This window comes from Diachasma alloeum, unplaced genomic scaffold, assembly GCF_001412515.2.
Source record: "Diachasma alloeum isolate Michigan unplaced genomic scaffold, Dall2.0 Dall_scaffold_01071, whole genome shotgun sequence".
NCBI lineage: Eukaryota > Metazoa > Arthropoda > Insecta > Hymenoptera > Braconidae > Diachasma > Diachasma alloeum.
Genome location: NW_021681182.1, coordinates 6,365 through 30,000, shown reverse-complemented (window position 1 = coordinate 30,000; position 23,636 = coordinate 6,365). Strand labels below are relative to the sequence as shown.

The following is a 23,636-nucleotide window of genomic DNA, read 5'->3' as shown; positions in this document are numbered from 1 at the left end:
CATTCTGACGAGATGTTGAGCACTTTAGCACGATACGATGCAAAATGTCCGTCGTTCCACCTGTTACGTAACAGGTATCGTTCTCCTCGTTAGAAGATATGACGCAGTTGAAATTATTTACTCGCAATACATATGAGTCAACTAATCATATGTAAGGACTTTTCTGAGTATAGAGATAATTGAAAATGGAAAAAATAGTAGATTAAAAAAATTACCATTTTCAATTCTTTATTATAATTGAAAGGAAAAAAACAAAGCAGAATTATAAATTTACGACTTCTATTATTCAAGTTCCTCAGTTGAATCAAGAGTATAGGGCTGCCATGATATGATACCCTCAGTTCGAGAAAAACGATCATACCGTAACTGATGAGTGGTTGAGTGATCACACGGTGCGAGAGTAAGTAAATTATCCTCGTATATATCAAAAGTTAATTGAATCAGGAATATTGTTGACTTTCCAATCTTTTCTTATACAATCCCTGACTGACTTCTCCAACTCCACTTGATAACGATGAAATAATTACATAATTAATTCACCCCTATCATATTTCATTTTTTTCCATCCCACGCGTCTGCACTCATTTTACTGCATGCCTAGAATCTGTAACTACCATTTTGTGATGAAGATAGTGCTAATTTAACTGAAATTTTGTATCAGGACGGGTTCACAGTTAACCACCATAACTTTGCTAAAACAAAAACTCGGTTTTCATTATGAATCCCATCGAACACGACCGACTGCTGCTAGCGCAATTAGCATTAAAATACATTGTTAAATGTGGCCACGGCAAAAATGATGTCGCAACAGTGCTAGCTCGGATGAATTCGTGGATATTATTAACAAAAATGTACAACCTTCTCAGAAAAGGGATTCATAAAAACGAAGTTCAATTGCAAGAAGAGTGGGGAATTCGGGAACAAAACAAATGTTCATTTTACGAGAATCTAAGGGAGGAGTTGCCTCTTGGTGGTGAGAGACGAGGTCCTCCAAAGACTAAACACCCTATCAAGAGAAGGCAGTTGAGAACAGTTCAGGTACATCCGATAACCTCTGACGAGACAATATCATTATCTCTAGTTGTATCCTCTTTCCTGTAAACACCCACTCATTTAAGAATGTCTGTGAAACTTATTTTTTTACAACCAGCAGTATCATCTAACCAGTGATTTTTTATTCTGATAGGCAATGAAGCTACGCAGCCAGCAGCATCCCACCTGGGAGACCGGAAAATGATTCCGAGCTAGGAAATTTGAACTTGCCATCAACCTCCAAATCAGTCATTCCATTGATTCCTTCACAGGTACATAACTCAAATCTTCCCCTGGGACTTTTGAATCTCTTTCTTGTTAACTGAAAGGGCAAACTTAAGGGGATAGGGCCCTGAAATTTGAAAGTCACGGCCCGGCCTCGGGAGCCATTGGACGACTTTTGGTATATGAGGGGATATATAAAAAAGTTGAAAAAAAATCGGACCCGACCCGTTTTGCCCCGTACATCCACCAAAAAAGTCATTTTTCGCGTTTTTACACTAAAAATGCTCCTTGGACCGTAGTTCTCAACCGATTTCAAAAATTTTTTTTTCAAATTTTCGTCACACTTCAAGGAACAAACCCAAGTATCCGTTTTAGTTTATATGCAATAGATCATTAGAAAATGAATTTTTTACTTTTTTACTTTTTTTTCGTCATTCTAACAAATCCTAAAATCCATTATTTTTTGTTATTGAACATTGCAATCGCATGTAAACGAAATTTTACAACAAAAAAAGACGATATAATTTTTGAAGTTGAAAACAAGTCTAAAATGGTGCTCATGCGCACATGCGACGATTTGAACGTCTGCTATAATTATAACCAACCGATGGCGCCACTGAAAACTCTTGAAGTGTCGTGTGTGTGTGAAATTCTGTCATCAGTAAAGCGTTTGTTTTTGTTGTGAAATACTGATAAATACAATTGAATACTATTTCAATGGGACAATTTACTAAAAAGGAGAGGAAAATTGTTACATGCAATAAAGCTAGGAAAATCAAATCTCAGAAAGGCATAAAGACAAGATGGGAAAAAGCAAAACGAAGAAAAAAAATTACCAACGATAACACCGCTATAACCAGTGACAGTTTTAAACCAACAATCATGGGNATAACCAACCGATGGCGCCACTGAAAACTCATGAAGTGTCGTCTGTGTGTGAAATTCTGTCATCAGTAAAGCGTTTGTTTTTGTTGTGAAATACTGATAAATACAATTGAATACTATTTCAATGGGACAATTTACTAAAAAGGAGAGGAAAATTGTTACATGCAATAAAGCTAGGAAAATCAAATCTCAGAAAGACATAAAGACAAGATGGGAAAAAGCAAAACGAAGAAAAAAAATTACCAACGATAACACCGCTATAACCAGTGACAGTTGTAAACCAACAATCATGGGGTATATACATTCTCCACCGGTGCAAATGGAATGTGATGAACACAACGATAACGGAGACGACAACGCTGGTCTGATGAACAATTACGATGATGGAGTTTCAGAAAATTCCTTCAGTGCCCAAGAGATTTCTAACCTACAAAACCAAAGTCCGGAGTATTTCCCATGCTTCGATGCGGCCATGGATGATAGCCCATTCGGGTCCCAAAATCAATTTTTTGGGGATGACAATGGTTTTTCCAATATTCCACCTTCGGATACACAGAGTGACACTTCCCATTGTTCTTCTCAGGCGACTGAAGAGTCATCGACAGAATCTGGCCCACAGACAACTCAGGCAACCAGTGCATTCGATAAGAAAGTTGGAGCATTTGAACCTCTCAGCCAAAGTACAATTACCAGTGATATAAATGATCAGTTCATGTTTGTCCAAATGTCCTGCCTTCAAAAATTATTTGAAGATGTGCCGTGCAGTGGTTGTGGGGCTAGGATGCTTGAAGTGCAAATTGTAAAAGTGTTTGGAGCTGCAGCGAAACTGAGGGTGGAGTGTGTGTGTTGTAGTGACATAATGAGTCAAACATATACGAGTTCGCGTGTTGACACTACTTCTCAAAGACCACCGTTTGAAATCAACAAAAGAATGATCGATGGATTCCTTTCATGTGGTTTAGGTCATGCTGCCATGAAAAAGTTCGCTGTATCTGTAAATACCAGTATCGTCCAGGAAACAAATTACAAGAAACACTTCACAGCATTAGCCAAGCAGTACGAAATGATGAGGGACGAAGTATTGTCTAAATCGCGAGCTGCAGTGAGAAAGTTTTACATGGCGTTGGATCCAAATTTGACGGATGATTCGATCATTGATATTTGTATGAGTTTCGACGGCTCGTGGCATAGACGAGGACACATATCGTTATATGGAGTAGCAGCAGTCATTGACATCCTGACAGGAATAGTAGTTGATTATGCGGTGTTATCAAAGTACTGTCATATGTGTACTGTAACTGCAGAAGAGTTGGGTAAAGAATCGCCAGAGTTTCACTTTTGGCAAGAAGAGCACAAGAAGATGGGTCAATGCAGTTGCAATCATGAAGGTTCTTCAGGGTCGATGGAAGTCTCAGCTGCAGAAATTTTATGGAAGAGGTCAATTGAAAACTGCCAGATGCGATATACGACTATGCTTTCTGATGGAGACTCTAAAGCATGGATTGCCTTGCAAAAATTGGCTCCTTATGGACCTGAGACGCCGATAGAAAAAGAAGAGTGCATCAATCATGTGGCAAAACGCCTAGAAACTGGATTGAAAAAAGTGGCCCAAGATTCTAAGAAAAACGGTATCAACATTGGAGGACGTGCTGAGGGTGCATTGAAAGAAACTACAATGGTTGCTCTGAAGAATTACTTCCGCAATGGAATCTCGAGAAATTTCCATTCTGTTGAGAATATGCGGAGGAAAATTCTAGCAACATTGAAACATTGCTCATCAACTAATGCAGACCCTAACCATGGTGATTGTCCTGATGGACCAGACTCTTGGTGCTTCTACAATAAGCGACTGGCATTGGGCTTGAGCTCAGGTGACCATAGCCAGATGAAGGTCAAATTGAACAACGCAGTGGTCTCGGCCATTTGTCCCCTTTATGAGAGACTCACCAGTACCGAGTTATTGTCAAGATGCAGTCGGGGAGGCACTCAAAATAGCAACGAAAGCCTCCATGCAGTCATCTGGAGCAAATGCCCAAAACATACAATCCCTCAGTAAAATTCGTATTGCCATCACTACTGCTGTTGCAGAATTCAACATGGGTTTTTATAAAACTCAGAAGATAAAAACATCACGAAATAAACGTCCACTCAGTAGCAGCATCAAAGGGATTCTGAAGCAGAAAGACAAAATCCGCAGTTCCCACAGCCAAAAACAAAAAGAGATTTCGAAGAAAAAAATCAAAAGAAAATTGGAAGCTCGTAAGAAGGCAGCGGAATCGACTAAAAAAAAGAAAGAGGGCCCTGCATATGCCGCAGGAGCATTCTAAAATCTTCTACTGATGCAACCTGAGGTAAGATACTTTCGACTTCATCTGATTCTCATTCATCCCTTTTCATTTGTTCAATGAAATGAGAATTTCCGTACTGAGAGTTCATTCTAGTTGTTTTATTTTCAGTTGAGGGTTTCACAATGACATTTGAAATTAGGAGTGATGGACGTTTGAGGAGTTTGATTGACCTACTCAGAGAGAAATGTGTGGAACAATGGATATGTATTGTGGAAAATACCGCCAAATAAAGCTTCCAACCCATTTTATATTGGACCTGCTATTTTTTCATGGCCACCCATTTTTTTGTCATCAAATTTCGTTTATATGCGATTGCAATGTTCAATAACAAAAAATAATGGATTTTAGGATTTGTTAGAATGATGAAAAAAAAAGTAAAAAAGTAAAAAATTCATTTTCTAATGATCTATTGCATATAAACTAAAACGGATACTTGGGTTTGTTCCTTGAAGTGTGACGAAAATTTCAAAAAAAAAAAATTTTGAAATCGGTTGAGAACTACGGTCCAAGGAGCATTTTTAGTGTAAAAACGCGAAAAATGACTTTTTTTGGTAAATTTACGGGGCAAAACGGGTCGGGCCCGATTTTTGTTTACTTTTTTATATATCCCCTCATATACCAAAAGTCGTCCAATGGCTCCCGAGGTCGGGCCGTGACTTTCAAATTTCAGGGCCCTATCCCCTTAAGTAGTACTCCTCTTTTGGTTTACTCTAGACAACAGCAAGTGGTGTACCACCCACAGTCTTGCAGCCAACTGAAATGAAAGAAAATATCAATATCCAAAAGAAGACTACCAATTCTCATCCACAGGTTCTCTCCAGTCGTGTGCCAGGCCCTAAAATTCTCACTCACTCAAACCAATGTGCAGTCACCAACTCTTGGTCCTCTAATTCAAATCTGACTGACATAAAACTAAGAAACGCTGTGTTAGAATATAAAATTTTGGTAAAAAATTCGAGAAAGGAAACAGTGAACTTAAGATTTTACACGCTGATTTACAAATGAAAGAAATTATGCTAGCCGAAAAAAAGGGACAAATGAATATCCGACTCTGATAAACCAATTTTAATCCTCGGGACAACGAAATCCATTCTAAATAGATCAACCTTTACGAGGTGATTTTTTTCGAATAACTCATCGTTGGAAAAGGATAATTCTTATTATTCAAATCAGATATATTCCAAGCCCTTCAGGGTATGTGATTTTGCCTTTCTCCATTGGCACAACATAGAGAGTGTTGATAGAACACAAAGATTAAAAACTCGATTTTTTCGTAATCCTTTTTTATCCTTAAACAGAGTGATAGATTGACTCCTATTAACAGTTTCTGCGAAGCTTATGCATTTCCCAACTTATAACTAGTGAGCATAAATAGTATTCGGGGAGGAGCTATAAAAGCGTGACAGATTAAGTCTGATTTTTTAAAGCAAAAACTAGATATAAACAGAAACTATGTTTATTAACAACTTCTTTTAGTCTATTAGAAAAAAAAAATGACGAATTAAGTAAATTTTTCTTGAATAAATGATTCGTTTATACTTGTGATAAAACATTATTATAAAAACAAAATGATAATACATATGATTATGATGAAAAAACTATACTGCTATCCAAATTGGTCTTGAGCCTTTCGTTTTCCTTCCTAATCATATAAAAATCAACTCTGAGCAAGTATTTCCTCGTTGAAGAAACGATGAGATGGGATCGATATGGATCTTGAATCCCGAAAATCATACAAAAATTTACAAAATTCATATGTACAAATTTTATTCGATAATGGCTGTGCGGTCGAGCGTTCCTCGTGAGAATTCAAAAAATTGAAATATGATTTTTCCAATTTCTTCTCTTCAAAACAGTAGGGGAGGATGGGGCAAAACGGCCCCCCTTCAATCGTCAATATTTTCCGATTCAATAATCCGATTGGGATGAGTTAGAGCTCGTTTTGAAGAATGAAAAATTATCTTCAAAATGAAGTTGAAACAGGGGATTTTCACAATGTCATTCAAAAGTTATTGACAATTGAAGGGGGGCCGTTTTGCCCCACCCTCCACTATCTTTAAATTTTTAAGAAAATTCGGGTTTTTTTAAATGTTTTACACGGAATATTTCATAATTTTTCATCACACTGTGTGTAAAGCTGACTTTTACACACGCTACGTGTGCGCAAAACCCGACTTCACACGCATTGTAATGAGAAATAGGGTTCGATACTCGTGCGAAAAGTGTTCTTTGACCCGTGGGAAGGTAGCACTCGCCTTCGGCGAGCGCTGCACACCTCCCACGCGTCAAAAACCACTTTTCCGCACTCGTATCGAAAGGTACTATTTCAAACAGCCTTCTAAACCTTCAGGTGATTTTTTTAGCCCTCCTTATTTTCAAAAAAAAAAAAAAAAAGAGTTCCCGAGGAGTTCGCGGAATCTACAGAAAGATCTAAAACTTCCTTCGGTCCATCCTTCTAGATGCAATTTAGCCCAATTTATGGTTGAAGTTCTCACAAAGAGCCCAAACAAATTAATAGTGAAAATCAAATACGTTAAATAGTTGTTCCATGGAACGCAGGCGAGAAAAGCCAATCGATTTATCATATCAAAGAAGAAGAAAATTGCACGGGCATTGAATTCAATACTAAATTTATAATCAAACTTTTGAATAATGCGCTGTTATGCCCCAAAAAGATGTATACAAATTCTCACTTTGATCCGGATAATATGATGACACGAAAGTGGCACGTATTATTCGAAACAAAACGTTGAGAAATGAATTAAGAAATAAAAACACACATCGTAATATTCGTGCGTTAAATCCACGATATTCCGATGTGAGTGAGTAACCGGAGTGCAGCGTCAGCGGATTCCGCTCCGGCTACTGGCCTACTGTACGTTACACCTTGCAGGTGTGACAAAGACAGTGATCCGAATATACGAGGTGAATAAATACTCGTGAATTCGGATTCTCTGGGCCAGTAATACGACGACACTTTTATACTTATAGCTTCTTTGTATTTATGTTCGCCTGATACCTTTCGTATCAGACCGAACTTTCAATTGTTAATTATAGTATTAAATAATCGTTTAAAATCAATCTCAATAAAGATTTATTAATTGCTAATTATCGCGAGTGATATTCCCTACAACTGAACCCATCCGCTCGGGTCCATAACATTTAGGTGGCAGCGTATCTTTTGGGACGACAGAGGCCTGATCAACCACTGTCCTATCACAAGGTGATATAGTACGAGGTAATATCTAGAAGATTGAACTACCTGAGAGTAGACTGGTCAACATCCAAAACAACCCTGCATACTCAATCGTATTAAAAGGGCTTAAGAGAGAAGTAGCTACACGGTAAGATTATTTATTTTGGCCAAAGTGATAGATAATCAAAGATGTCAATTGAGGGAACGAACGGCAATCGGCGGGAGGAATCTCCGTCCGACTCCTATTCTCTCATGGGGCCGGGATTCAGACGAGAATTGTTCGGATCCGGTGCCAATAATATTAACACACGGCGGCAATATGCACAGTCGTTAAATTCCAGCATGCTGGCTAGTAATCAGCAGCGTGTGGAAGCTGAGGTTCATCACGCAGATGATGACATACCAGACGAATTACCGGGGGTAAGTCAGGCAAATAGCACTCACCGTAACTCAAGGAGATCTTTGAATAATCCCAATAACGGTGGAGGCACACGGCCTGGCAATCCTTCCCGTACGAGAAACCAGGTTCCTGGGAATCCATTTGAGGAGGACTTGGACGCAATTCACGAATTTCCGGAAGAAGAGAACTCACGAGAGAGTTTTTCTACTCCATCTAACGTTTTCTTCAAGGCAGGAGCGTTCGCTGCAGGAGGATTTCGTCCTGATGCGGGAGGAGCAAATGGGGATCGTCAAGAAGATGCGGCAGATGCAGTTCCAAATGCATCACAGCCGGTTGGAGGGCGACCATCCCGGCGCACCGACCACATCAGGGACAAAATTAATGACATATACGATAAGGTGAGGAATCTTGAACGGGAGAAACGTGAAGTCCACGAGGAAATGGCTCAACGTGTTCTATCAGAAAGGCGCCGTCGAGAGGAGGCAGAAAAAAATTGCGAAGCAGCAAGAGACCTCTTAGAACAGGCCTGGGAAGAACAAGATGCACGGTGCATCAACAAATCGACTGTGAGGAGTCACCTGGATTTAAAAGGTGCACTCCAAATGGTGCGAAATTTCGGGGGAGAGAACGCTGATAAATTAGATTGTTTCCTAAAATCAGTGGAAAGTGCAAAGAAATTAATTTATCCAGAATTACAAGAATTCTTATTGGAAGGAATTCTCGGGAGTAAACTAGATGGGAACGCAATGAAACAAATCAAACACAGGACAATTACTTCATTCGAGGAATTGAGAACTGTGTTAGAAATGCTGTTCGGAAAAACAAAAAATCTCGTTGGGTTACAGATGGAATTCAGTAAACTACAACAAAGGGACAACGAAGATGTCACTAAATTTGCGAGCCGCACAGAGGAAGTCACAGTAGATTATTTGAATGGTCTTCTTGGTCTTCTTAGTCACTTCTCGGAAAGGGAGAAAAGGGCTGCGAAAGAGGTTGTGGAGGCTATGGCTAAATTGGTCTTCGAACAGGGCTTACGTGGTCAACTCCAAATTTTAGTCCGATCAAACCACTATCAAACACTTCACGAGGCCTGTGCAGGAGCCATAGAATTAGAGAAAACGGTTCCTGGCTCCTTTAAGGGCAAAATCGGTGGTTTTACCGGACCTCAAAAAACTTCCACGGGAAATAACAGAGGCTCTTTTGGTCGACAATCCACTGGAAACTGTTTCAATTGTGGACAATCTGGTCACCTTGCAAAAGACTGCCGTACTTCGCAAGGAGGTCAACGCAAATCAACATTGCCGGTTGCGTCAGATCGGCGAAGCGTCAATGCATTTGGCACTGTTTGTAAATATTGCCGTTATGCAGGGCACGAGATTACAGACTGCCGAAAACTGAAGAAACGATTGGGAATACCAGAATCGCAAAAAATTCCTGCGGAGTTTGCAAAACCCGATATGAAGCAAAATAACGCAGCTAATAATAGTAACAGCCAAACTTCTAAGAAAAAGGCTGATAAAACAGAAAATGACAGGACGTTACCCATGGGGACATATCAGGTGATGACGATTAACCCTTCAACAGGACAGAAGAAAGATCTTCAAGGGGACAGCAAAACCATGATCAAACCAGCGCAGTTGGCAGAGATAAAAACACAGATTTTTCTCACAGCGGAAGAATTGAAGCAGCCTACTATGTTCCTGGCTGATTCTGGAGCAAAGGCTTCCCTTGTAAGGAGAGACAAACTGTCCGAAGGGGTCGAGATTAAACCTGGAAGTCGATTTCTGAGGGGAATTTCTAACCAAGACGTCGCAACCCTGGGTGAGGTCAACCTTTTCTTGAAAATTGGAAATAAATACCTGGGACATGCGTTTCAGGTAGTTCCTGAAACTTTCCCATGCATCGGGGGAATACTAGGGGAAGATTTTCTATCTTCACCTAGTTTGAAGGTGGAAACAGTGCATAGAAAGGCACTGATCATCAATGGACAACGATTTCAATTTTTTCAAGATAAGGAGCCTATGAAAATTGAAGCTAGGAGTGAGAAATTGGTACAAGTTTCCACTCGAAGCTCTGGCACGGGCATTGTCAGCCGGAAACCGCTGACATCAGGCATTTACATGGGTGAATGTCTTACTAAAGCCATTGATGGACAAGCGGTGGTGTGCATCATCAACACAACCGATAAAGATAAATTCGTCAATTTACCGACGGTGGAACTGGAGGAGTTACCATCACAGGATTTAATTATGATGTTGGAGAATGGAAAACAACCCGAAATCCAAGATCGCATCAAACTTCTACATGAGAATCTGCGTTTGACCGATCTCAATAAAGAGGAGAAGCGCTCCATTTTGGAACTTTTGGAGGAGCTCAACTCAATTATGCATTTGCCGGGTGACACTCCGGGAATTACAGACCATCTGGAGCATGAGATCCCGCTTAAACCTGGCACAGCACCCATCAACGTCCGACCTCATAGGTTACCGGAGTCTCAGATGGGCGAAGTTGACCGTCAGGTTAAGGAGATGCTGCAAAATGGAGTTGTGCGTCCGAGTAAAAGCCAATGGAATGCACCTTTGCTGGTTGTGCCTAAGAAAATGGACGCATCTGGGAAGGTGAAATTCCGTGTTGTCGTGGATTTTCGTCGTTTGAACGAGGTCACGGTGGGTGATTCATTTCCATTGCCTAACATCTCTGACATACTGGATCGTTTGGGCAACGCAAAGTATTTTTCAACTCTGGATCTGGCTTCAGGCTTTCATCAGATACCTGTGAGGGAGGAAGATAAATGCAAAACAGCATTTTCTACACCATACGGGCATTATGAATTTAATAGGCTGCCTTTCGGAGTGAAAGGTGGGCCAGCTACGTTCCAGCGATTAATGAATTCTGTTTTAGCTGGAATTCAGGGAATTCGATGCTTCGTTTACCTGGATGATATCGTTGTCTTTGGAGCCGGTTTAGAGGAGCACAATACAAGGCTGAAAGAGGTCCTACTGCTCTTGAAAGATGCAAATCTTAAACTTCAACCAGACAAGTGCAATTTCTTGAGGAAGGAAGTCGTGTACTTGGGACATGTCATCACCAAAGATGGAATCAAGGCAGATCCCAGTAAAATAAATGCTGTAAGCAGCTTCCCAGCGCCCCAAAACGAGAAAGAGGTGATGTCTTTCTTGGGCCTAGCGGGATATTACCGGAAATTCATCAAGGATTTCTCCAAAATTGCCAAGCCACTTACAGAACTGCTGAAAAAGGATGTTTCCTGGACCTGGGGAGAAAGAGAGCAGAATGCAACAGAGAAGTTGAAACAGACTCTCACAACTGCGCCAATCTTGCAATATCCAGATTTCAAGAGACCCTTCTTGCTGACAACAGATGCGTCAAACAAGGCGATAGGAGCGGTCCTGTCACAGGGCGAAATCGGCAAGGATTTACCAATTGCCTACGCCAGCAGGACGCTGAATAAGGCCGAACAAAATTACAGTACTATAGAGAAGGAACTATTAGCTGTTGTTTGGGGTGCCAAACATTTCAGACCCTATTTATATGGCCGAAAGTTCACTGTAGTTACTGATCACAGGCCCTTAAAATGGATATTCAACGTCAAGGACCCAGGATCAAGACTCATCCATTGGAGAATTGCATTAGAGGAGTATGAATATGAGGTGGTACACAAAGCCGGAAAATTAAATACCAATGCTGACGCCTTGAGTCGAATAAATGTTGTAACTCGGGCGCAGACAAGGATGGAAACAGCGCAAAATTCAGTCACAGCCAACGAGGTCATTACACCTGCTGACGACGAAATTTCAACGATACTCCACGAATATCATAATACCCCGATCGCTGGCCATCCGGGAATTAAACGGATGTATACAAAATTAAAACAAAAATATAACTGGAAGGGGATGAAATCAGATGTGGAGAAGTACGTTGGAGGCTGCGAAGAATGTCAACTAAATAAATTGGGAAAGGCAACTAAAGTTCCAATGGTCATCGGAGAGAGCCCTCAAACTGCATTTGAGCAATGCGCTATGGACATAGTTGGTCCACTACCCGTTACGGATGCAGGAAATAAATATATCCTGACTTTCCAGGACGCTCTCACGAAATTCAGCAAGGCCATCCCAATTCCGAATCAAGAAGCCAACACAATCGGACGTGCTTTTGCAGAAAAGATCGTTTGCGAATACGGTACACCACGGAGGTTGCTCACAGATCAAGGACCAAATTTCATTGGAGAAATTTTCAAAAATGTCTGTAAACTCTTAAGAATCAAAAAAATACAAACGACGGCCTACCACCCACAGACAAATGGCATTGTCGAAAGGTCACATCGCACTCTAGCCGAGTACCTGAGAGGTTTTATCCAGGAAGATCAAGCAGATTGGGATACGTGGCTGCCATATGCAATGTTTGCGTATAACACCACACCCCACACGGCAACAAAAATGACGCCTTTTGAGCTGATTTTTGGGAGGCGTGCTGAATTACCCACAGCCGTCAAACAGCCGCCCCGTCTGACATACTGCTATGATGACTTCGCCCAGGAACTACGAGAGAGATTGCGTGCGGCTCATCAGGAAGCAAAGGAGGCCCTCGACAAGGGGAAAATAAAGTCGAAAATCCAGTACGACAAGAATGCAGAGTCAATAGAGTTCCAAGTCGGAGATAAAGTCTTACTCAAGAATGTCCTTCGTCCTTTCATAGAAGCATGACTATATGGACCCCAGCCTCGGAAAATTAAAATTTTGGAAACCCTAGAATTTTCTTATTTTAAGGATAAGGAAATTTTTATGGGAAAAACAGGACTGATCTTGCAATGCGTTTATTTAATGAAACCATTACTCAAAAGGTCTAGTCAAAGGAGCACTGAAGGTGTTGTCTGCACGTCGTTGATGCCAGCTCCAGCCCAGATAATAATACTGTGGCTCTTCCCAGCGACGGAGGCGACACTGAGGGCATCGAGCCTTCTCATCTTCAACCCATTGAGGCACGTGACATGGTTGTGGAGCCGGAATTTCATTGAAGAGGGCACGAAGATTGAACACATCTTCCACTCCTTCGACGTCGGAACACACCGGGAGATCCCAAAGGTCGTTAAGGTACACTTTTTCGGACCTACGCCAACGCCTAATCTGCTCCCTATAGCCGATGTTCACACAACCAGGATGGAAGGGATACTTGGTACACTAGAAAATGAAAGAAATAGTGGAAAAATAGCGACTCTAAGCCTCACAAGTGTACAGGAGTGCATAAAAATGGAAGAGGTGTTCGAACTCACCAGGTATTCAAAAATGTGGACGTCAACAGAATGCCGTAAATACGGATGCTTCCGTATATTAACAGGCCGAGTGGTTCTTGAAACGACGGGACCAAGTCGATTCCACACACTAGCCGCACGAATACGCTCGGAAGGATTTCTCGAGCGTAAAGGGCAAGCTTGGATGAGATGTCCTAAATTGCTACATTTGAAGCACCTCTTGGGGGCCGCAGAGACACGTCTGGATGTACGAGATGATGATCCATGTGGTGAACACAAACCACACCTGGAACCTTCTCGACAAAGCTGGTCGAAGGGACAATGGAAGGAGGAATGCCCAGCAATTCCACACTTCAAACAGCGTTTTCCTGGATTCATGTTGAGTTGGTTAATATTGACCACTTTGCTGAACACTTTGGAGAGGACTGTGACGAAGTTGGGGCGACAGGCATTTTTATATTCGAGGGTGTTCCGTCATCAAACATGGCCGTCGCTGAGGTGGCAAAGTACTTCACACCGTACATCATCAAAGTGGGTTAAACTCCCAAAAAATTCTGGAGTGCATCGAACTTTTAAATCAGCAATTTTGGTTGCTGTATGGCTCATGCTAGGGAGCATGGCAGAAGTAAGGGGGGAGGGACATATGGTGGAAAAGTTCATTCACACCCCTGGTATACACTTCGAGCCGATTGGAAGAATGTATCTCAGTAACCAAGTATGGAGCATTGCAGCTTCGACGGATGTGTCACCGTGGATGTCAAGGGCCGATCAGGTCCATAGACATCTCTACAATGCTAAGGAACTCTGTCGACGAGCAGGCAAAGATGCTGGGAATTTTCAACTCATTGTCGAGCAATGGATCGAAGACTTCGCTGAGACTAAAGAAGTCATAGTTGGAATGCTGGAAACAAAAGGGTCCAACAAAAAACGAGGTCTCATCGATGGTTTAGGGACCGTTGCAAAGTCGCTCTTTGGTACAATGGATGCTCAAGATGCACAGATCATTAATGACAGACTCTCGCATCTAGAATCTGGAGTAGAAGGTACATTCAAGAGTTCTCGAAAACAGTTGGAGATAATGAATTCGACACTGTACCAATTGGGCCACACAGAAGAAAATATAAGGAAAAACGAAGAGATCCTGAAAAACTCCTTAAAAGAGGTTATGCGAGAAAACAGAAATGCAACTAGGGAAATACTGAGTAGAATTAACCTGGACGAACATTTCATGATACTAGAAGTCATCTACACTGGAGTGGTACGAGATGCTGCAAAGATAAAAAATCTATTGACTGACTCCAGCGGGTTGATATTAGATACAGGAGTGTTCACAGAGAAAGGATTAGTCACTCTTCTCAAAACAGCTAAATTGCCGAAGGGTTTAAGTTTCCCTTTCGAATTGGAAATAGGCGGGATGTATCAACTGCAGGAGGTATCCACTGTCAGTATAAGCGTATTCAATATGAAAATTGTTACCATGGTGGAAATACCACTGGTGAACTTTCAAGCGTTCGACGTCATGCTGACACATGGCATTCCCGTCCGGACAACGAACGAGTATCATTCGTATTTGGAAGCAACGAACGAACTTCTGGTCGTATACAGCGCAACGCATCAATATGTGCCAATGACAAAAGAACAATTAAGTCGCTGTAAGAGGATCAGGGGACAGTATCTATGCACCGAATCACTACCAATACAAAAGATCAGGACAACGAGCCCCTGTGAAGTACAGATGTTCATGAATCCGAAGAAAATGCCAGAAACATGCACCATTAAACATGTACAACTTCAGGGCCTCACATTAATCAAAATGCATAAAGGAAATAATTGGTTCTTCGTAGCTCCAGAACCCGAAGGGATAGTCATCACCTGCGGAGAAAACGAAGTACGAGATAATCTACAAGACTCAGGAATTCTAAGAGTAGAAGACTTCTGCGAGATCGTTGCATCCGATTTCACCATCAGAGGTCGGAAATCGGAAGAGATCAATCTCGACACGCATGTGCATCCAAAACTGAACCTGACATTGGATAATGTCACAACAATCCAATTACAACACCGAATCTTCAACTTAACCGATATACAACTGACCAACGTGGTCGCAAACATAAAAGAACTAGAAGGGCTCCAGATACAACTGGAGGCTGAGAAGGAGGACCTGGGAGAGGTCCAAAGGAAATTCGATTACCAAGAATTTCTACTACATCCATCATCGATCTTCACATCAGTAATGGTGATACTCGCCCTTGTCCTAGGGTTGTCCCTTTACTGCTGGTGCCGAAGACCTTGGCCTGCACCCAGGAGAGAAACAGCAGATCAAGGAGCACCGTATTTCCCGTAGAATAGTTGATAATTATAATATAAAATGTAAGGAGAAAAATAATTGAATGTATCGATGTAATAGGGTTAGAAGAGAAAATTACTAAGGGTAGCAATTTTCTTCCCTGGCGGGGAGGGATGTTATGCCCCAAAAAGATGTATACAAATTCTCACTTTGATCCGGATAATATGATGACACGAAAGTGGCACGTATTATTCGAAACAAAACGTTGAGAAATGAATTAAGAAATAAAAACACACATCGTAATATTCGTGCGTTAAATCCACGATATTCCGATGTGAGTGAGTAACCGGAGTGCAGCGTCAGCGGATTCCGCTCCGGCTACTGGCCTACTGTACGTTACACCTTGCAGGTGTGACAAAGACAGTGATCCGAATATACGAGGTGAATAAATACTCGTGAATTCGGATTCTCTGAGCCAGTAATACGACGACACTTTTATACTTATAGCTTCTTTGTATTTATGTTCGCCTGATCCCTTTCGTATCAGACCGAACTTTCAATTGTTAATTATAGTATTAAATAATCGTTTAAAATCAATCTCAATAAAGATTTATTAATTGCTAATTATCGCGAGTGATATTCCCTACAACTGAACCCATCCGCTCGGGTCCATAACAGCGCACTAGCCGAATGCCACGGTGTAAACGCATTGAAATACAAGGAACTTCAAGTGAATTAACAATTCAAGTGAATAACATTGAACCCGAGAGACTCGTGGAAACGCCCCAGTCTTTCACTACAACCTGGTTTCCACCGTACAGTCGTTGAGGGATCTTAGAAGTCATGGAGCGTTTCCACCATAACGTATCGCCAACCCAACTCTTCCTAAACTCCTCGGTGGAAATAGGCTCAATGTTTGGGTAAAGTCGTGTTCATGTGGTCAAGGTTTTTCTCCAGGTTCATGCTATTGGACCCATGCTATCCGGAAGATTCCGTTGTTTTGAGTGCATTCTTTCGAAATCCCTTGAAATCAAATTGAGATAGCAGAATTACTCAGAAGATCTTTTTGGTCGTCCTCATTCTGCTATACAAAAAAGGTCCCAACAAAAATTTTATCTTTTTCCAAATTTCCAGATATTCATCAAAAACCCACCCGAAAATGAATTTATCTTGTTTTAATATTTCGGACTGAATTTTGCAGTCCCAAACATCGCTCCATCAAAATTCCGAATCTCTATTCAATTCGTCATTAGCATACCCAGTAAAATTGATTGTGATGATTATTTGATCAATCTATCCTCTAGTTTCATTGAGATGATCGGTTCGATTTGTTTTCAGTTGGTAATCAATCATGAGGTTAGAAACAATGACATGAGACATGGGCTGATGGTCCGTGTCTGATGTCATTGTTTCTAACCTCATGATTGATTACCAGCAGAAAAAAAAATCAAATCGATCATCTCACAACGTTCATGAATAATTTGTTTCCAAATTAGAATGAAATATTTCCAGTAATATTATTAAATAAATATTTGCCTACATCAATGTCACTGATATTTCGCGACAGCGTCGGGCATTTGTTTCCATCTACAAAATGAAGGTTAATTGCTCTTTAAACACAACAAACGACCACTCATCATGAGTCATTTATTAAAGAATTGAATGAGATGAAGGAATTGAGCAAAAAAACAAGAGTATTAATAATGAATTGATTAGTAATTACTGATCTGTTGAGTAACAACGACGGTTACAACAAGTTTTTTTGCCGCTGACCAAAAATAACAAAATACAAGGCTAAACAAACTATGAAACTTACCTGAAGAATGCGTTGAAGATTTCTCTTTCCTCCTCACTATTCACTACACTCTTTAAATGAAAACTTCTGACCAAAAAACTTCCAAAACACACAAAACGAAATTGAAACACGTCTGACCCATTGGAATCCTCGGTGTAGAAGGAAGTTACGTAGATGCCATGGCGGTTATTTCAGCGCCAGTCATGGGTAGCGGACGCCGGATTTTTGAATTAACCCGTTTCATTTTTCATTCATTTGATTGATTGATAAAAACAAACCAATCGAATAATGCAATGACCATTGGATTAGATTTAAATCTAACGCTTTTCGTAGTCAATTGAATTGGAAGTCTATTAAAATTATATAAAAATGATATTGACATTTGAGTAGAAGCTTTTTGAAAATTTCCTGTGTTAGTGGGCGATTTCGATTTAGATGTGTAATTTAAAAAAATTGAATTGAGCTTGATTTTTCTACATAACTCATCTTTTGGAAATTTTTCCTATAGAATCTGATTAGTCGTGAATGAGTTTTTCATTTTTTACCAAATTCATTATGAAAATATTCTATAGAAAAAATTAATAGAATTCGATTTTTCTCTACAACTTATTTTATTGAAATATTTTGTATAGAATTTCTTCAGCTCAAATTTTTAAAGTTTTTTTGTTTGATTTTCTTGATGGGAAGAAAAGAAAAAATAGAATTAAAAAAATTAAAAAATTTGAGCTGAAGAAATTCTGTAGAAAATATTTCAACAGAATAAGTTGTATAGAAAAATTGAATTCTATCGACTTTTTCTATAGAATATTTTGTATTGAACATGTCAATAGAAACGACAAAAAACTTACAGAAAGTTCTATAGAAATCCAATAGAATTTTCTAGCTGATTTGCTAGATTTTGCTATTAAATTTTTTCATACATGTTATAAAGAAACTGAATCAATTCAGCATTATTCGTCTCAGATGCAGATAGAGTCATGAATAATATTGGTGTGCCTAACTATTAATGTATTAATGTTGGACATGACACTTTCTTCAAGCTTACGTTTTGCCATAAACAATAATCTAGTTAGATTGCATGATCTGCCATCTTGGTTTCTCGTTTCAAATTTAGCTCGTTGACCATAAGATCGAAATTTTTTATTCTTATCGAAAATTTGTCCTCCGAAAATCGTAGGGAACCACATCTCATCGATAGAACTATTCATAAGCCAAAAAGATGGGGAATTATGCTGGCATGGTGCAATGATACGCGTTTCCGATGACAATTCGTGGTTTTCATCGATGATTAGTATTTCGTCTTTACATGATGACGAGATACGTTCTTCATCATCGGATTCGTTTTGTGAATCATAATTATTTGAACTGTCAGTTTCTGAATCGATTGAAAGAGCTGATGTGTTATCATCATTTTTATCATTATTTTTTCTGTTTGTCTTGTCTGGAGAATCGGTATCTTCGTCAACAATGAAATTCAATTCAAAATCATCTTTTCTGTCATATTTATTGAAGAAATTTTCATCTATTTTTATACTATTACTGGTATACAACAGCATGGAAATTAGGTACTGTAGAGCAGCACAGACTTTTGAAGGCTTTATCGTTTCATACATTGTGACGTAATTTCCAAGGTTCACGGAACCCCTCGGTCCAATACGCAGCCCTCTGGCACTCACGTAGAAACTAAAACGACAAACAGTTGAGCGCCAGGTCGTTATTACCAGAACGACCACTAGAACGAAAGAAACAAAATCAAACTAGCCCTAAGCTCGAAACAGTCTCCCACTAGCTCCAGACGAAGAGACGTGTATCGGTTCCTGAAAGAGCTTAGACTAGAGATGTGACTAGGTGAACAAAACAAATGAATTAAACTCAGAATTGGGGGGGAAAAATCACAGTATTTAATAAAATTTAAATGACTCGATACATTTCAAGATTAATTGATTGAAAACCCCCCATTTGGTTGTTTCAACCGATCAACAATCATATGACTCCAAAATTAAATAACTCTACAATCATCAAAATAATAAAAGATTCTTTTAACAAAAATCAGAAAGTGCACACTTAGCCAAATTAGTCAAAACCAATTCTGATAATCAAATTGAAAGATCTAATTATCCAAAAGTAAAAAAAAAAACAAATCAAAAGTCAAAAACAATGTCAGAAGAATCATAAAAAATCAGAATCGAAATATCGTCAATACTCATGTAGATTAAACGACACTGAACGATCGAAACTCAAAAATTAGTCTCCGTGACAACTAAAGCTAGCTGTCCGAAACGAATACGAAAACTCAAGACATCAGGCCAGCGAAACGAAGCAAGGTCACGAGACACAGTAACTCACGTTCAATGTCCTTCGAAAGTATCCAAGTTAAATACCATCCAACGAGAGTTCAATCGTAACCGAAATTAAATACTTCAAAATCTCCAGGGTTACGAAACCTCAATGGTTCACCGAATGGATGAATCTAACGTACAAAATTCTGAACCAAAACAAAAAAAAATGAAATCAAAATTCTAAAATTCCGAACGAACTAATATTTCTAACGAATGAGAGTTTTTAACGAAAACAACATAACTAAAAGATTCAAAGGAAACTGTTCACTGGGCGGACAAAATCTCGTCACTATCAAACAGAGTCGTGCAAAGGCGTGCGAAACGCCGAATATTTTGACTCGATTTTGCCTTCACAAAATACCAAAATGTTTAATCACCACGCTCACCGATGTCCAGACGAAAATCCCAAAGAACTCCCGGCTGCATGGCAGATCTCAAAACATCCCAGTGACTTCCAGAAATTCCAAGGAAACCCGGAGAAATACCCAAAGGACGCCAAAGCCCAACATAGCTTCTGAAATGGCGTCGGAAAAAAAAATTCGACAGGCGTGCGAAACACGTGCACGCCGTCACCACCAGAACAGAAGTGATCGCTCGACTATGACAGGTGTCGACGCGATCATCAATTGCGCGGCAATTAATTTCATTGGCCCCCGCAATACGACCATTACTCTCAATTATGATTGGACCCAAAATCTCACGCCTGCGCGCTACTAACTTTGCGCCTGCGCATGACCAAATTAGTTGAATAAATTAACTATTCCAACTAGACCATAATTCCAATTACAATTCTAATAATGTCATCAAATCATAAATAGTCTTTAAGCCCTTCCGGCTACCTCCAATCATTTAATTGATCTTGAATCAATAAATCATAGTATTTCATCGGCACGTCCAGGCCTCGATGATGTAGCAGTCCCTCTCTAATGTAGACTCGCCACTCGTTCATCTGTTCATCTACAACGAAGATCCCCTCAGCGCCATACTCTCACGGTCAACATTCGAAGCTTTACGTGACTCGGTAGATACTCCAGGTTCTATCGAATTCAAATGGGAATTGATGTTCATGCCAATCATCCCTCGATGTCCCTCGTAGTCCAACAAGTCCTCCAATCATTGAGCGTGTGATTTCGTACAAAATTCAAATACAAACAAAATAATCAGTCATACAAAATTAACTCAAAAAAAAAAAAGACTCTCGTTGAATGGTAGGTTTGACTTTAAGTCTGGTGGCAACCAATCTAAAACCCCAAAAACCACGCGAAGGTCTACAAAAACCATGAAATGATTTGTAACGAAAATAACACGTTACAACATATAGCATGTTTAATGATCTAGATGTCGTTTGAATTGAATGTGTAATGTTGACATATCATCGAATTTTCGAGGGAGTACATCAATCATGTCGTTAATTTCTACGTGAATATTTACCACACTGCCATGGATAGACAATTGTGGATTTTTGCAGCAATGGGGTTTCACAGCTCGTATTTGCATGAAGGAAACATATGGTGCTACCATACGTTCTTCTAACGGAGACAAATTCCTCACTTCATCTGGTAGAATAAGGAATTTTACATCAAAGGCACAATTTTTGGGATTTTTCCTTGTTCAACTTGTTTGTGACAATTTTTGCAGATGTAAGTTGATGAGTTATTCTCTGTTTTGTTAAGGAACGATTCCAAATGTTTTGATTTAAATGATAACTTCGAAGAAATATTAGCGGACATATTTTCGTACTCCTTTTCGAAAAAATAGATTGTCACAGCAAATACATACAACATTTGGGACTTGTTTACGATTTTCCAGAAATATTTTGATCAAACGATACTTTGCTTTGAATTTATCATTTTGTGTTGATTTTATGTTGATCTTATTGAGATAAACTTAACAAAATTTCAGTATTTCTATCGCCCGGGATGATATCATTCTCTTACTATGGTTAAGTTTTTCATTTGAATTGAAATTGTGATGATTTCTCATTTGGTTAATTCTTTCAAGATTCTTTTTTTTTTCGTCCTTTGCAAAATTCGTATTCTGACGTAGAATTTTAATGCGCTCTCTATTATTCATTTTTTCTCGGCATGAATATTCAATATTTTTAGTTTCCCTTTCTGTATTTAAATCTGAAACGAATTTGGTAAGTTCCTTGTAGTTTAGATTATTTTTGTTAGACTTTTTGATTATTTTTTTCATTTTGTCACGGGTTTGATACTTGTGTGTATTATTTCGAACTGTTTTTTCATTTTTTCCTGTATTTTCTTATTCTTCAATTGTTCAGAATTCAACACTCTTTCTTGTGGTACATAGCAAAAATTAGGACGCTTATTTTGCATTTGTGTGTGATGAGAGATATTATCTTCAGAAATAGAATTAGAAACTTTTTCATTTACCGGAGTCCTTGAACAGACTGTTGGTCCTCTATGTTTTTCTTTCATATCATTAACTAAGTTTTCGTCAGCTCTCAATTGAAATGTATCAGTTTTCATACCTCCACCAATATGAGCTTGCTTTACTTGATTATTCGTTTTTTCGGTTCTAGCTCACGCCTCTGACGTGCACGCAGTTTGGTCTCATAATTTTTAGCCTCAAATCTCTTCCGCTTCAATTTCGGCATTGTGTAAATATTTATCTGGAGTAATCAATGCAGTATAAACATAACTTGAATTTTATATGTTAAAATCTGAAATTAATTTTAAAGGGCGTTATTGCGAATAAAAACATTCTAATTGAATTCGTGCTCAATGCACAAGTTATAATTATTGGTAATAATTAATTTAAAAGTGGAAATATAACCAGGGTTCGGGACAATTGTAATGTCAAATGTTACTGTATTACTCAGTCACTCAAGTAATTGAATGTGAAATTTTTCTATTAATTGGAAAATGAATAACTCAACGCACTTATGACGGATTACATGAGTAATCAATAACTGAATCGCTCTGAATATCCATTACATTGTCATTGAGTAATCGTGATTAAAAATTCCAAATTATTTCAGTAATTACAAATGAAAATATAGAATTGACCATAATTTTTTCGATCGGAATTTTATATTCAGCCATTTCATATCACTTGCTTGGCAGTTCAGATGAAATATGAATTTTTCACTTCTTTGGATAATCGGTGAGTTTTAATAATACAAATTTACTTCAGAAATGAGTAATGATTATCGGACAATTTTCGGTTACTGATTCAATCATCAACTCAAATCCTAAATTATCCAATTCCGTCGTTAATCAGTGTTACTGATTATTCTTCAATTGTTGATTGTTCAACGATTAATCAAAATGTTGAATTATTCAATTTCTTGAGTAATCATCAATAAACCTATCAATCATGTAATGACACAGGTAATAACAAATAATAAATGTTGATTTCCAAGTTACTAAATTCCTGAAAATCGAAACCGGAAATTGGTGAGGAGGGGGGATTTTGCAAAGCGGCACGTACGTAAATCGCGGTGGCCGTCCGTGGTCCGGCCTCGGAATGGACTCGGAACGGACACGACCGGTTGGTGGCGAAATGAGAANACACGTACGTAAATCGCGGTGGCCGCCCGTGGTCCGGCCTCGGAATGGACTCGGAACGGACACGACCGGTTGGTGGCGAAATGAGAAGTTTGTGTCCATTTTTCGTGGCCATGAACCCCGAAAAGTACAAGTCCCCCGTGACTTAAAAAGGGTTCCTATATCGTCAATTAGGGGGTTTGAGTGTTGGGGGTTGGAGGGTTAGGGGGTTTTTATATCCTTAATTTGAATAAGCATTGTCTGAGCCTCAGTCTCGAATCTTGAACCTCTACCATAAAATAAAAATAAATGTGAATTTTTTTAAAAATGAAATTCAAATATATATATATATAT

The 23,636-nt window shown here is 39.3% G+C and overlaps 1 long non-coding RNA gene across 1 annotated transcript; it reads left to right on the top strand.

Moving 5' to 3' along the window:
* The first annotated feature begins 272 nt into the window (after positions 1-272).
* Positions 273-5,977, top strand: LOC107045773. Its single transcript, XR_001461481.1, has 3 exons — positions 273-400; positions 1,187-1,304; positions 5,301-5,977. It is a non-coding gene; the product is annotated as an uncharacterized LOC107045773 (long non-coding RNA).
* The last annotated feature ends 17,659 nt before the right edge of the window (positions 5,978-23,636 follow it).